Raw genomic sequence first — 15,978 nt, forward strand, 5'->3', positions numbered from 1 at the left:
GTAGGTTTTAGATTTTTACCCAAAACGCGCGGAGCGGAGCGGAGCAGCACACACACACACACATTCGCTGATGCGTTCGTATTCTTCAATAGGCTAATTAGTCGGAAACCTTAAAGCTTTGGATGCAAGATTTAGTCAAAACAGCATCCTTTCCTATTATTTTAAATATAGAAATTGTAAAACAAATAGCATACATATTCAAAATAAAGGTAAGTTTTTTAAGTTTCTTTTTTTGTATTTTTTGTATTAGGAAACCTGAATTTTTAATGATCGGGTGTACGATATCGCTAATGGCATAGTCGACATTAAAGGTAGCATAGTTCAGAATCTCTCCATGCAGCAAATTAAAAAGCCATTAATTTACAAAAGTTTAATTAAAAAGAAACTGATTTTTATAAATTAATTTAAAAAAGTGTCAATTAGTTTTGTCACTGTGGGGTAATTTAGGATGAAAGCTAAATACTGGGAAAGACCTCTACATATCCTGCATGAAACCGAATTTCTTATATCCTTATAAGGACTGGCTTAAAGGGGCGAAGCAAGAATGCTTTTCATCTTCCCCGTTATCTGTAGAGGGCAGTGTAGGGATAAGGTGTTATTGGGCTATTAAAGATCTGATCATGGCAGGAGGGTAACAGAATGGCCGAGCCTCAGTTAGAACTTAATTGGTTACAGCATTGCTATTTATTATATTACCCTCCAAGGGTATTAATCACCGCATCTCGCGGTCCATAACTGATTTGCTTGGTTCAGAAATCTCATATACTCTAAATTTATAATAAAGAAAAAGATGTATTAATAAATTTTAGAAATTCGCTTAAAATATAAGAATTTCTTAAAGAATTAATAAAAGATTCTATATAAAATTAATATTATTATATAAAATAAAATAGTATAAAATAGTATAATATAAAATTGTACGAAATAATAAATATATTACAGGAACCTACTGATACTTGGATGTGAATAATATTACTGAATCATAGAGTTAAAGTATCTATGCCTTTGTAGCTTTTAGAAATTATTGTATAAAATTATTGTACAAACATTTCGTCTTACGTACCGTAAGCAAATCGGTCTGGATGAAGATGAAAAGTAAGGAATTTGAATTAAAGAAACAGCATGCATTATTATAATCCTTCTATACATGCAGTCGTATGTTAGGTTAAAACATTACTGCGCTGAAAATAATAATTAAATATAAAATTCGATTAAAAACTTTAGGGATGTTAAGACAGTTATTACGACTGAAGTTCGATCATTGATTTAGGGTTCCAGCACTTTGTTTAAATAAATGTTTATATTTATACATAGATCTATGTGATACTTTGGTGTTTTCCTATTGGATCCCGTAGCTAGTGTTTTCAATTCTATGTTGTGATAATCTACTCTGTCTATTCAGAACATGAATTAGCTTTCTATTAGAGTTCTTCGTTTATGAAATCGTGAGAACCCCTCAAAAACTCGAACGTCCAATAGCAAGCTTCAGTGGTCTGTGGTAATAACTTAAACTGTACAGATCTGTTGCGCACTGGCTTAACCAACGAGACGGTTCACATCGAAATGTATAACTAGCTTAAATATTTTATGAAAAGATGTCGCTTCTGATGGGAAAAATGAAAACTAAAAAACTTGGTTCGCCTGGTTCTTCTTTGACATCGAAATCATATCCTAAGTAGACAACGTACCTTCCACCATTTTGTAACACATTCAGAAGACCTGCTCTAATTATTATTAGTATTATATTACTAATATAGCTAGTAAAACTTCATTGGAGATTTCTTACATGTATTTCAATTCATCTGCAAGCGTTAAGTGAAGTTAAAATCAGTACTTTGTGCTGGTCAATTTTACGGTGTTAAACCACTGGTTTTTATGCGGATGGCGTAAAAACAATGGAAATATTTAAAGTAACATAAAAATCAATTCGATGACCCACTCGTGATAGTAATGTACTGATAGCAGATTTTAAAATCCTTTTTTGTTTTGGATAGAACAGTTACAAAAAACGCTTTCTCATGACAGGAATCTTGAGTCCAGTTTCAGTGCTTGGATATCATTCTATTAGTTATTACAGATTAAAGAAACGTGGTTCGTCTATTAAACCCCTACGTCCGTAATACCGTCTTTGTTCTCTATAAGCACCTATAGGGTCCATCACAAGTTGGAGCAATTTTGTTTGGCAAGAGCAGGCTGGATTAAGATTTTCTGTTAAAATTAGCGGATCTCTTCTTAGATCTGCAATGTGAGGACCATCCACTCCAAGTTCAAAGTCAAAGTCAATTACGATATTATGACAGCCGATATTTCCATGTCATGATCTCAAGCCTCACAATACTTTTGGAAACATAGCTTAGGAACTTAAAGTGATTCCTGATCAGTCCTAACTATAACAGCAAAAAAGGTAGTTGTGTTATTTGATAGTAGCAGAAATGTGACTACGCTACCCTCGTGGTATTCACGATCTGGCTTAATTAGTTGATTAACATAACGTGCTGTATAGCTACACTACCTAAAACTTAAAAACTTACTGTTTTCATTTTAATTTCTCCAGAATTAATAAAAAGAAACAATATTAATTAAAAATCTGAACGTAATCGCCATCACCGAATAATAAAATTAAAAATGGGAATCCTCATGCAAATTCCAGCTAGTGAAGAGACATTAAGCGATCGCATGCTTGAAGTGACGATGCCTTTAATGTGTGTTTGTGTGGGTGGGTAGGTGGGCGAAGGAGTGGGTGCCAATGTACTTTGTAAGAAGCTTGGCAATCGCTAATGACTGAATTTTCTTGCCTGAGGCTACCTGGCACGTGCCGACTGAGATAATTACCTTGAGAATATTTAATTATGTAGCGAAATCAGTAAAGAATATCGGTGGTACTCTAAGCTGAGCATGAGGTAAGTAGACAGTTGCGCTTATGTCGAAATGATGAATTTTATGGAACATTAGCGCTATTTAAAGACTAATCGATCGTTTACTTTCAAATAAATTATTTCAATTAGCTGTCTAGAGTACACACTGTATACAATTATTTGTTTAATCGTCTTCCTCGATTCCATTTTGGCTGTAAAACGTAATGCTGGGATTGATTTGGTGTTTACATTTGTGTATTTGTTCGAAATTATCACCGACCTTTCTCGTTTCCACCGCAACAAATATTCGCTATTTCCTATCGCTAGATTTGCAGCCTCCTATTTTAACAGTTTCTCGTCTTTTAACTGATTGTTTGAATTTAGATTCGTTAAACTACTGTTAATGGTTACCTATAAGAGTAAAGGGAAACAAATGAATCTACTAGCAAATGAAGGTTGCATTCAATAAATTGCTCCATTAAGTCAGTAATATTGTATACAGAGTGTTAACAATGTAAACAATGGCGTATGTAAGCGAAACGTTCATTTGCTAGTATGCTTCGTCTTGTCATGTGATTAGACTGCAGTAATATTACTGTATATGGAAATGTTCTGATGTCATTAAACTAACGAAAATTCAGAGTTTTAAAAAAATAAAAATTAGTAAGACTGCCAAGGCTACTTTGTCTCCTCAACAATAGTCGTCCTATGTATACTGTAAATGTCAGGTTGTACTAACGTTGGAAAACCCTAGCTTATAAGGTCTTTTCAATTGAAGGTGAGCTACTTGGTTTCATACGGAAGCGGCAGGAATTCTTCCGGAAGATTGCGTTTTATTACCTCCCCACCTAAAAACCATTCGTGAGCTAAAACAATTAATATAATAATTTAACGACTACATGGCCTTACTTCGACTGCAGTTCCCAATTGGCCACTGATTGGAAGAACTTTCTTAAGCTTGTTTAACCAATTTTCGAGTTAGTTGATCGTTGCATCAGAAAATTATTTTTCTTCCATAACTGTAGATTTTTTTTCAAGCTAGAATATCAGAAAAACCAACCATAATATTCCAATTATTTCAGATAATAATAACAGTCAAGGTTAGGAACACAAAATAATAACAATTGTCTACCGTATTGTCGCCTCGAAATCTTCAAAATCATCGGCATGTATGAACTCCATTATCAGTGACACCAAGGATACAGACGGACTGCCTACCTATTTCCAAAAAAGTAAAGTAATTAGGGCTAAAAGAGTTCCACCTGCTCTCTTTGAACAAACAAAAGACGTTACAGAATTTTTTAATATATTCCAAGGAAGAAAATGGACAGGGTTTCTTTTATTTTCAAGAACAAATAATCACCAACGGTAATGCTTCGCACACTCTACGATTTACGCCGAAATATTGTCAGTTCCACGAATGGATATCATCATCATCATCATCATCATCATCATCATCAAATTCCTGCCATGTACCCTCAAGGGGTGTACAGGATGGATATCAACCACAACAATTCTTCATTTTGTGGCATCGTTACTTTCCTTCAATCAGTGGCGGCTCGTCCATAAGGGCTGCAAGGCTGCATTGAATGCTGCTTCAGCGTTGAGTATACTAACTATCGAGTAATACTGGCTAGCATTCTCAATGCTGGAGTTGCATTCAATGCAACCCTGCAGCCCTTATGGACGAGCCGCCACTGCCACCTAAAACCATTCAAAAATGTCCATACCCACTGTAGTACTCGAATTCATGCCATTCAACCTACTAGACCTTTATCAGTTTTTTTAAAGGTTTGTTAGCTCCCCAACCATCTGTTTAATTCTTGTCTGTCCAAGACGAGTTAAGGCCCCTTAATTCTGGATTTTAGGCAATTTAGGAATGACAATGCAGCCGGCTCGTCACTCGTCTGTTGCATTCCTTAAGGACAAATATTTAAGCCTATAGATCTGTTTGTTTACGGGACCGGTTTGCCTGTTTTGTGGGACGAAAGACACGCGTTTCCAAGAGAAAAAAAAACACCATCATCGTATGAGACCGTCTAAACTCACCATTCGGTTGAAAACATCAGAATTATTTATGAAGTAATATTAGTAGAGTACGCAGGGAAGTTCTAAAGGTTATGATTCCTTTAAGAGGGGTATCTAACCCTCTGCTAAGAATCAGTACATTCAAACAATGCCTGTCGCATATTTAGGAGAATTCTTATCTTTGTATTTCATTTTTTGTTACCAATTAATAGTTCATTAGTAAATAAACTGCAGAAAATCGTAATTTAAAGATTTTCGTCATAAAAATCCGACCACAGAGATGTCATAGAAAAACCATGTGTATGCTGACTGTCAAAAATGTAGACGTTCAATGGAATTCCCCCTCTAACTAACTTAATGCTCATTTCTTCAATTAGGCTCCAATGATATTATCACTTTTTTTTATTATTTATTTACTAATTTATTTACTAGCCTCATTGACAGAGCAGTTAGCGTATCCGCTCACCATTGAACAGGTAATGGGTTTGAATCTCGTTTTAGCAAGATTGTTTTTGTAAATGACTTCTGGTAAAACATGGTTTACACCAATCTGCTTCTTGGAAACTTGAAGTGGATTGAAAAAGTTCCACATTTGGTCTGTAGAACAGAATTTTCGAGTTAGATAACCCTTAGTTCAACAACGGTGTTAAGTTCATGATAAACTTACATCTCGTGGGTAGATTCATGTCTAGAAATTGTATTATCGGTTTATCTCCTTTCCCTGTTTTCATTTTTGTTAAAGCGATTCTCCACGTTTAATTCACCTCTCTCTCTCTCTCTCTCTCTCTCTCTCTCTCTCTCTCTCTCTCTCTCTCTCTCTCTCTCTCTCTTTCTCTCACCCTTTTTCGAACCACCAATTTGACTTTCACTTCTTTCATAAATGAAGTCTATTGAGCCATTTGTATGCCTACCACACCCCTTTTTCCATGCACTATTTGTTATTCTCTGGTTTTGAATCAAAACTGTCATTCTTAGATTCGGTTTTCATTCTTCTGTGACGAACCTACTCTTCGCTGTTTTTTGTATTGTCTGTCAAGTCTTGTTTTCTACATAGTAGCGTATTATTGCTCTAATAACCAAGTTATGTATTCAAAATTTAATTTCCTCAATAAATTTTTAATTTTCATTATTAAATCTACCTGAATTCCATTATATGTTCTGTTGACTTCTTATTTACTTCTAACTTGCATCTCATGAAACGTAGGGTTTAACACGTGCTTAGCTTTCTAGTTACGCATATCTGAGCTTTATTCTAGGAACATGAAAATCTGCATAATAAATTAATAATATATTTTCATTTCTTATTTGATCTTAATTTCTTTTTAAAATGAACCATTCTGTATTAAAATCTTGAAAAAGAATTTCTTTTTAATCTTTAGTTTATAGCATCATTTTAAACACCATTTAGTTTTTATCATAAAGGTTCTCTTTATGCTTCTTTCATTTGAATTATTCCATCTAGATTATTGAAGGGGAATCAATCGACCGTGAGATGCGGTGATTGATTCATTCATTACCCTTGGAGGGTAATGGATGGCAATACTGTAGCCAATGAAGTTCTAACTGAGGCTCGGCTATTGCTGTTACCCTCCTGCCATGATCAGAGCTTTAATTGCTCAATAACACCTTATCCTACACTGTCCTCTACAGATAACGGGGAATATGAAAAGCATTCTTGCTTCGCCCCTTTAAGCCAGTCCTTATAAGGATAAGGATTATTCCATCTAAATCTAAAAGCAAATGCTTTTGCTAGTAAGTTTTGTTAGCTTTATTAGGTTTATTTCAAATCATATTTTTATGAGTTTTGCAGTTAAATATATCAGTTTCACTGAAAAAAAAAACACCACTAATAATATCAGTTTCACTGAAAAAAAAAACACCACTAATTTAGACAATAAAACGAATTAGAATTAGCAGCACAAGTTGAATTTATTATTTATTTTTTTAATTATTATTATTTTAAATTTAAATTAATTTTTTTGCAAACTTTCATCATCAATGAATCTCGTTGATTTCATCGTCGGTAGCCATGAAATCAATTGCTGGTAGCCACCAAGGACAAGTTTCATCCATTTTCTTTTCGGAATAGAAGACGTTTTGTATCACTCATTTAAAAATTATGTTTTTTATTCAATTACCTGCTTCGATTTTCTATCTTCGAAAATTCTATTTTCGATTATATATATACTCGGAAGGATGTGACAGGAAACGTAGCTGCTTGCCGATGATGCAAAGATAAGAAGTGTAATTATGGGTGTGATTAACATATGCAGCACTTGCAGAGTAATATGAATACAGTCGAACTGTGAAAATGGTTCTCATTTCAATGTTATTGAATGGAAAGTTATGCGCTTTGGTGATGAGATATCCAACGGCATAAAATGTTGGTGGGGTTATGCTAGAAGAAACTTATCACAGGATCGTGGAATTTTTAGTAGATAAGAAGTTAGTCAGTGAGACCGTATAACAAAAATTACAAACATAACTTAGAGGATAATTGCAATGCTGGCATGAAGGACTTTCTTATAAGGATAAGGGAGTCCTTTTTGACTATTTATAACGCCTTAATATGACCCTACCTGAGCAGATCTGGTCTATCTGGTCTCCTAGTTTCTTCGATGATGCAGATACAGCGGAGAAGGTGCAAGGGAGAGTATGAAAGATGATATCGAGACTATAAATGTAGATCATGAAGAAAGATTGAGCATGTGTAGCCTACAGTCACGATAGAGATCTTATAAATTTGAAAGGGTCATATAACATACTTGAAAATGGAATTTTTTGTTTTATAGAATAAGAAGAGAGAATCGAAAGGGAATCCTTCGAAGCTGAAAATGAATGCAGCTAAGGATGAGAATAGATCAATGTATGATTGGAATGGCTTGCCTTTGGATGTGATGAGTGAAGGTAGTGTGAATGAATTCAAGAAAATGTATAACGTGAAGTGTAGCTTGCTTCGAATGATTCCCTGACTCTCTCTGTAGATGATGATGATGATCATCATCATCATCGTCATAATAATAATAATAATAATAATAATAATAATAATAATAATATTTTTATTGTGCTTTCAAATATTTACATATGTACAATGATCATCTATTCAGTATATTATTTTACAAGGTTTAGCATTTTATGATACATATAATGAGATTTCAATAGTAATGATGATAACATCGTTTTTTTTAAATAATAATCACCGTAATAATTTACAATTATATTGTTCACAGTTACATAAGTTATATAATATTACATGTTGTAGTTTACTATTTTTTTTTCAAAGTTTGAATAGGTGTGATTATACAACAGTATTTACACATATGAAATCAAAATATTATATTTCCTAAGTCTCACAAACATACAGTGTAAGCTCATCATTTACATTTTTTTAATTATATTACACTAATTTGTTACATTTACTACATACATTACATATATTTGATTACATATGATACAACATTACTTACATTTGTTTACATATGATACTTCCTTATCCTTATCCTTATAAGGACTGGCTTAAAAGGGCGAAGCAAGAATGCTTTTCATCTTCCCCGTTATCTGTAGAGGACAGTGTAAGGATAAGGTATTATTGAGCTATTAAAGCTGTGATCATGTCAAGAGGGTAACAGCAACAGCTGAACCTCAGTTAGAACTTCATTGGCTACAGCATTGCCATCCATTACCCTCCCAGGAGATTCCAGGAGATTTTTCCCATCCGCAACTCCCCACATATGATACTTACATTACATACATTTGTTTACATATAATACATACATTATATGCATTGTTTATATGTGATACGTACATTGCATTTAGTTACATATGATACATACTTTTTTAATTATTTATTTTTATTTATTTTTTATTTTTATCTTGGATTAGAAGTAATTTCTCAGCTTTCATCCTCGAAGCTTATTTGTAAGCTTATCTGAGGATGACACCAGTTGGTTATTATTTATTGGTTTGTTTGCTGTGTTGGGAAGTTAAGAAAATCTATGATTGAGAAATTCGCACGCACGCACGCACAAACGCGCGCGCGCAAGCACGCACGCACACACACACACACACACACACACACACACACACACACACACACACACACACACACACACACACACACACACACACACACACACACACACACACACACACACACACACACACACACACACACACACACACACACACACACACACACACACACACACACACTTGAAATGTCTTTGTCACATATGTGCCCATATGTGCAAACAGATGCTTGTTATATTCATATTGCTATTTAAAAGCCGAGGGTTTTTTCCGTCAGTTTATCTGGCGTTTTTCATCCCGCAAACAGGCAAACCGGCCCCGTGAACATACGCCTCTACAGTCAAAAACATATCCCCCCAGCGGCAGACCAGGCGACGGGTCGGTTGGGAGTAGTACTAACAAGAAGTCGCATCTAAAAGTAACACGCGGACCCTGCATAGGAAGCGGGAATAACGCGTAGAAGAAGAAGAAGAAGAAGAAGATTGTATGTTTTATACACAACTGTAGTTGTTATATTCTTTCGTCACTATAGGGATTAAGTGTACTATTCTGAAGGTATTCATTTTTTTATAAATATACATTTCACAGAAAGACTATTATTATCATTTAGACTATTTTTACAGTTATACGGTTATTAGACATTGCAGTCTGTTCGAAGAATTCAGTGTTCAGTGCTAAGTGAAGAGCAATATTAAAATAACCACTGATTATGAGCATTAGCTAACAATAATAATAATAATAATAATAATAATAATAATAATAATAATAATAATAATAATAATAATAATAATAATAATAATAATAATAATATATGGGCCACCCTGTAATCAAATACACAGCAGGGATAACTGACTGGACACAAGCCGATTTAGATTGTAAATCACGAAAATCAATGACAGTGAATCATGCCTTGCATCCACGCAGTGATGTGGATGAGTCATACATAGCTAAGAAAAAGTGGAGGACGTGGTCTTTTGCAAGTGAAGAAACAGTAGAACAAAAGCGAGAGTTGAATGATTACATCAAGCGCAGTAAAGATAGTAATTCAAGCTTACAAAGAAAACGTAGTGAATGTACCAGATTCAAAGAAGCATTGCAAGGAGAAAGAAATGGCAAAAATATCAGAAGATTGAAAAAATAAAGCACTCCGTGATCAATATTTGAAATATATTAAAGGGAAAGTTGGCAGTCGCTTAACATGGCAATGGCTTCAGCAAGTCAGCATCAAGAAAGAGATACAGAAGGTGTGACACTTGCTGCTCAAGAACAAGCAGTATGAACGAATACAATAAATGCGAAGATTGAAGAAAATGCAGACTGTGTAAAGAGAAAGAAGAAACAGTGGACCATCTAATTAGTACTTGCAGCAAGAACTAATATATACTATACTATACATACTATAAACAAAGGCATGATCGAGTAGCAAAAGCTGTACACTGGAGCTTGTGCAGGAAATATCCCAACTTGCAAAATCCCTTGGGATCACACAGTTGAAAAAGTTAATGAAAATGCGAAGATATTATGGGACTTTAAAATTCTGACAGATAGACATCTTGACCATAATATACCAGATACAACTATAGTCGAACAACAACATGTGCGGTTTATTGATGTGACAATACCACGGGATAGTAGTGTAGAAAGCATGAAAAATTGATCAAATATAGGGATTTGGAGATTGCAATTCAACTACTTTGGAGCAAGAAAGCAACAGCAGTTCCAGTTGTCACAGGGGCACTAGGAGCAAAACCAAGAACATTTATGAAACATCTGGAAAAGTTGAGCCTCCCAGATATAACGCTATCTCAACTCCAGAAAACTTCACTTTTAGGAATATCTCACATTTTACGACGATATCTAGTCGATTTCTAGGCCTTTGGATAAGACCCCAATTGGACTCATTTGCCACTCAAAAATTTCGTCATGCTGTTTCATGTTTCTTGTAACTCTTTGATTGTGAATTCTTTTAATTTGGATATAATAATAATAAGATGAAGAAGAAGAAGAAGAAAACGAAGACGAAGAAGATGATGGTGGTGGTGATGACGATGATGAACCATCTCAAATAATGGACTAATTTGAATATTGAATACATCACGAAAATTTTTATGTAAGTGAACACATTTTCAACTCTGTTTGCCAGACAAGAATATATAGATATATTATTAGTGGAGAATAGTATTTAAGATTAAACATAGAGAATACATTAAAAATAATCTCGATTTTATCATCACATTTGATTATTTGTGCCGATATATAACAGACTTTTCGACCAGAAAGCTTAATAGAAAAGTCTGTATGATGCTTTTCACTTTCTTTTCCTCAGTTTTATATTTAATTTTCACGAGTGAAATCAGCATCACATAAAAATGTTCAGTTGACAAAAGTACAATTTAGCTGTGTTGTGTTGTATGTGATCAGTACTAAGTGGAAATGTGAGTGGAAAGGGGCGATATATCATTTTGCAAAAGGGCTATGCTAGACTGGTTTGAATAGAGCAAAAAAAAGCTATTTAGACAGACACGTAGATAAACGTGAACATATCTAAAGTGGAGAGAATTTGATAAAATATGGTATTCGCAGCCTGTTTTTGAATTACTTTTTGAAGCAGAACATGCAAAACGTTGCTTGGCTACATTCCAAAGTGAGTTGGTTTGTTTGGAATATATATGAGAAAATGGCTGCATTTTAAATTTCTTTATTTTTTATTTATTCTTCTTTGCGTGTGCTTTGCCTATTACCTCGCTTCATTCATTTCATCCAACATAGTATGATCATAAGTTCCAGTGTGCTCTCCAAATATTAATATTATGCTATCGTAAAATTTCCGAGAGGGGGCACCACTATACTCTGATACCTCACGCAGTCGAAATGTCCTAAACATCCGATAAAGACTATGGCTGTATTTATATATCTCATGTGTGTGCATATTGCATTCATTTTTTTAATATACACTACCTTTCCAAAAGTTTCCAAAGATCAAGGATAATTTTAAAACTGATGAGATCGTATGAGAAGAATATTCTAGAAAGTTTACTCCTAATCACAATACAAATGGAGTTGTGAGACTCGTCTGCGCCTCCTGTATGCATTGATATGTATACATTTGCATTCATAATCAGAAATAGTGATATGGAGATTGAACTGCCCCTTCATAATCAGACATCCGATATTAATAAACTATAAACTAACTGTTTAGTTATTTTGCTGAATCTTTTATATTAAATCGCTGTAATGACGCCACTTATTTAGTCTTAAAGAAGTTGTAGATCAAGAAAATTGCAGATCTTTTAAGACATTTATAGAAATGCGCAGTGAAATATGATTGGCTCAAATGCTTCTAGTTGAATTCTATGTTTAGATCAAATAGGGTAGAACAAAGAATGGTATGTTCATCCTATTACTAGCGGGAGAACGAATGTCCTAAAATAAAAACAGATTTTATTTTAAATCGGTGTCATCTTTATTTGGAAACTTCCATTTTATTCATGATTTCATAAATAGCTAATAATATGATTGATTCTCTTCCGTCAAGACGGGTTGAGTACTTCATGAGTCCTTCTTTTCCACTCTTTTAGCAGCTTTCTTAATATTGGTGATCCAGTTTATCCTTGGTCTGCCCCTTGTCCGTTGGGTGGTTTTCCGTCCCTGTAAGGTGATATCAAGTAATCTCTGTTGATTTACAATGTCCATACCATTTTAATCTCTTTTTATTTAGTTTGTCTAATATTAGTTCTTTGTCATTTAATTCATCCCTATAAGATTGGTCTTTTTCTCAGTCCATTTAGTGTGGTTTATTTTTCTAAGCATTTGGATTCAAATTCTTGTAATTTTGTTTCTCTTTTTTCTTCGTTATTCACCTTTCAGATCCATAGAGGATCACAGGCAATACTGTTGAGTTGTATATTTTTAGCTTCAGCTGTTTATTTATTTTATTACTATTCCAAACTTTATTTAGCTTTCGTATTAAAGACAACCTAAATCTATTCCATGATTTATTGTTTTCGTATAATTTAGATCTTCAGTGATGAGTGATCCCAAATAGTTAAACTGAGTTACATATTTAATATATTTATTATCAATATCAACATTAACTAGTTTCTTTTATTTCCCTATTGTCATTATTTTAGTTTTAATGAAATTTATACTCATATTTATTGTTAATTTGGTTTTTTTGCTGATCGTGGATTTCAGATCTTCTTCGCTGATAATGATAAGGAGTATATCATCCGCATATTTGATGTGGAATGATGTTGGTTCTATTTATTGAAAGGCTAGTACATTCTTCTAGAGCTTTTCCGACGACATTACTAATATATATATTAAATAAACATGGTGAAAGTGGACAGCCTAGTTAATAATATACAAGCACAAAAAATAAAGTACTCGGAATATTTTTTTTCTAGAAAAACATACTTGAAGTACGAAAGGGAGGAATATGAGTGAATATACACACGCCCCATCCTACCCGGGGTGAATTTAATATTATAAGAATTTTAAATATTATATTTTTTTAAAATTTATTCCTAATTTGAGTTAGTCGGTCTCAGACTGTGGCTATGGGGTTGATTTTCCTCCGGGATCTCTGATTTTCCCCTCACCACCATCAAGCCGACCTTGAACACATTTGGTAGTAGTTTCATTTATATTTGCGAATAAATATGAGGAATAATCAGTGAGTACGTGTCGTTGGCACGACTGTATTCTATTCTAATCGTTCCAGTTCAACCCACAGATGTTCAGGTGCTCTTGTGACGTCACGGCCACCGCGATGTTCGGATATTATTTTTTTTTCAAGTTTCGAATTTAAAATCATTAGTTTGCATAGCGAAGTGTTAATGTGTTGTAAGGTATAAGAGTCAGTGCCATAAAATTTCCAGAATGCAAGACAGCCACGATTGTCCAGATCAGTATGGAGTTTAGCAGTCAGGATTGCATGCATTAATAGCACACGAAGTCTGAACAACGTTACGAGAAATCCTACATCATTACTCTGCCTTCCAGACTTCATTGTTGGGACAAATAGATTCAAGTGAAAAAAAAAGAAGTTCATTTTTTGGTATCATTCTCAACACCTAACCACACCCATAAGACATAGACGAGTCTCGCTGCTCCAGGATCAATTGCTCCTTGGCTGAGATTCTGTGTGCCTTGGTTTAAGTTAGTCGACGATTTCTGTTCGTTGTTATTAACCAACTTGAGGGTAGAAGCCCTTCCATAAAAATTTATGGCATTCCAGCTCTCCACGTGTCTTGGAAAACACACACACACACACACACACACACACACACACACACACACACACACACACACACACACACACACACACACACACACACACACACACACACACACACACGCGGAATAGCTTGTGGCTGTTCGCATCTCCGCGGATCCTCTACGAACTAACGGGCAGAGAAGCTAACCAGTGTTCTTAACAATGTTGGCACAAGTCAGTCAGTATTTTAGCCTACTTGGTGGTATATTCTGGACTCGGTATCATCTCTCGACATCTATTTCTTCAGCACATTCTCAACTGCGGATTTGAGAATGCATTATTTGCAGACAGATATATTCTCCAAATAGCATCTCAGTATTATACCTCTGCGAAATGCTATTAGCTGTTTTCGAGTTATTCACCGGTCGGCATACACGATCGATGCGATCTTCAAAGTAATTAACGATCTCCTTTATAAGCATATTGCGTAGTCATAGTCACCAACGGTGTGTGTGTGTGTGCGTGGGGGGGGGGGATATCCTATAATTTTTTTAAACAAGAAAGTGATCAGTTAATATATATATTAACGTGACTTAATATATATATTAAAGATAGCAAGAAATTTTATACTTGATTTTAATTTTTTCCCCAAGTAAGCAAAACACATAATTTCGACCTTTATTGAGGTCTCTTCATATCACTGATACAAGTAGCTCAGACGTGAATATATTTCACGCGCAAAACTTTGTTTTGCTTACATGGGATAAGGATTAAAACCAAGTATAAAATTTCTTGGTGTCTTTAAATCAAAATTTTTCAGGGATCTGCAAATTGGGATTAAGAAACGTTCGTCTAAAGAATTGGACGAGATGCTAGTGATTCATCATTTGCGATTCCTGTTTCAATTCCATTTTCGTAGATGCTATTTGAAATTTTGATTAGACATCGGAATAGTTCAATGGAAATGCCTTTTATAGCTGTTAACTAAGAAATATGAAGAGAAACCAGTCATTTGTTTCTCTCTTTGGCAAGAATATTGCTTTTCTGAAAGCTCATAAATAGTTGTGTAAACGCATGGTCATACATATAAACATAAAAGACAGTTTCATCTCCAGAATGATGAAAAGAGATAAACTACCTATCAGACGCAGCAGAGAATCCATATTCCACTATAACACGAACCAACCAAGGCTAAAACGTCCAACAGTAACAAACCGATATTGTAGACCATTTCCTTCCGATTCAGCAAAAATGCGATGCTCTCCTAGTGTTTTCTGTGCAACATTTTCCATTACCTATTTATAGTTTGTAATCTATCCCGGTATTTGCATGCGTTCAACTACATTTTGTCATCTAGAGGTAGCGGCTTTCAATTACTATATACGGCTTGGGTTAAATCAGTTTTCCTGCAACGTCAGGTATTGATTAAGTAAGGTGTACAATCAGGTAGGCTATGAATATTATATAATTGAAAGCCATGCGTCTTTTCTATTGCAGGGGTCGCTTCTAATGACCTTCCTTATGCTACGTAAATGGGTTACATCTAAAAATATTACGGCATTGAAGAAAAGCTGCATCTTGAATAGTATCAACCGCATTATTATATTTTATGATGCTATCGGATAAACAGCACAGCATCCTTTTTTATTGTAACGAGAGATCCTGATGGCGTGTTCTTTTTAAAATGGAGTTTTGGGAAATGTTTATGGCATCAAGAGCTGAACGTGGCTTCCAGTATACTTATGAAACATAGCAGTTTTTACCATAATAGCTTACCAACCCCTACCCAAAATATATAAGCTTCTTCTGTATGAATAAATTGGTGTACGTGCATCAATCGAACTGCTC

The sequence above is a fragment of the Typopeltis vanoorti genome, chromosome 23, assembly GCF_054136105.1.
Source record: "Typopeltis vanoorti isolate ZY-2024b chromosome 23, IOZ_Tvanoo_1.0, whole genome shotgun sequence".
NCBI classification, from domain to species: domain Eukaryota; kingdom Metazoa; phylum Arthropoda; class Arachnida; order Uropygi; family Thelyphonidae; genus Typopeltis; species Typopeltis vanoorti.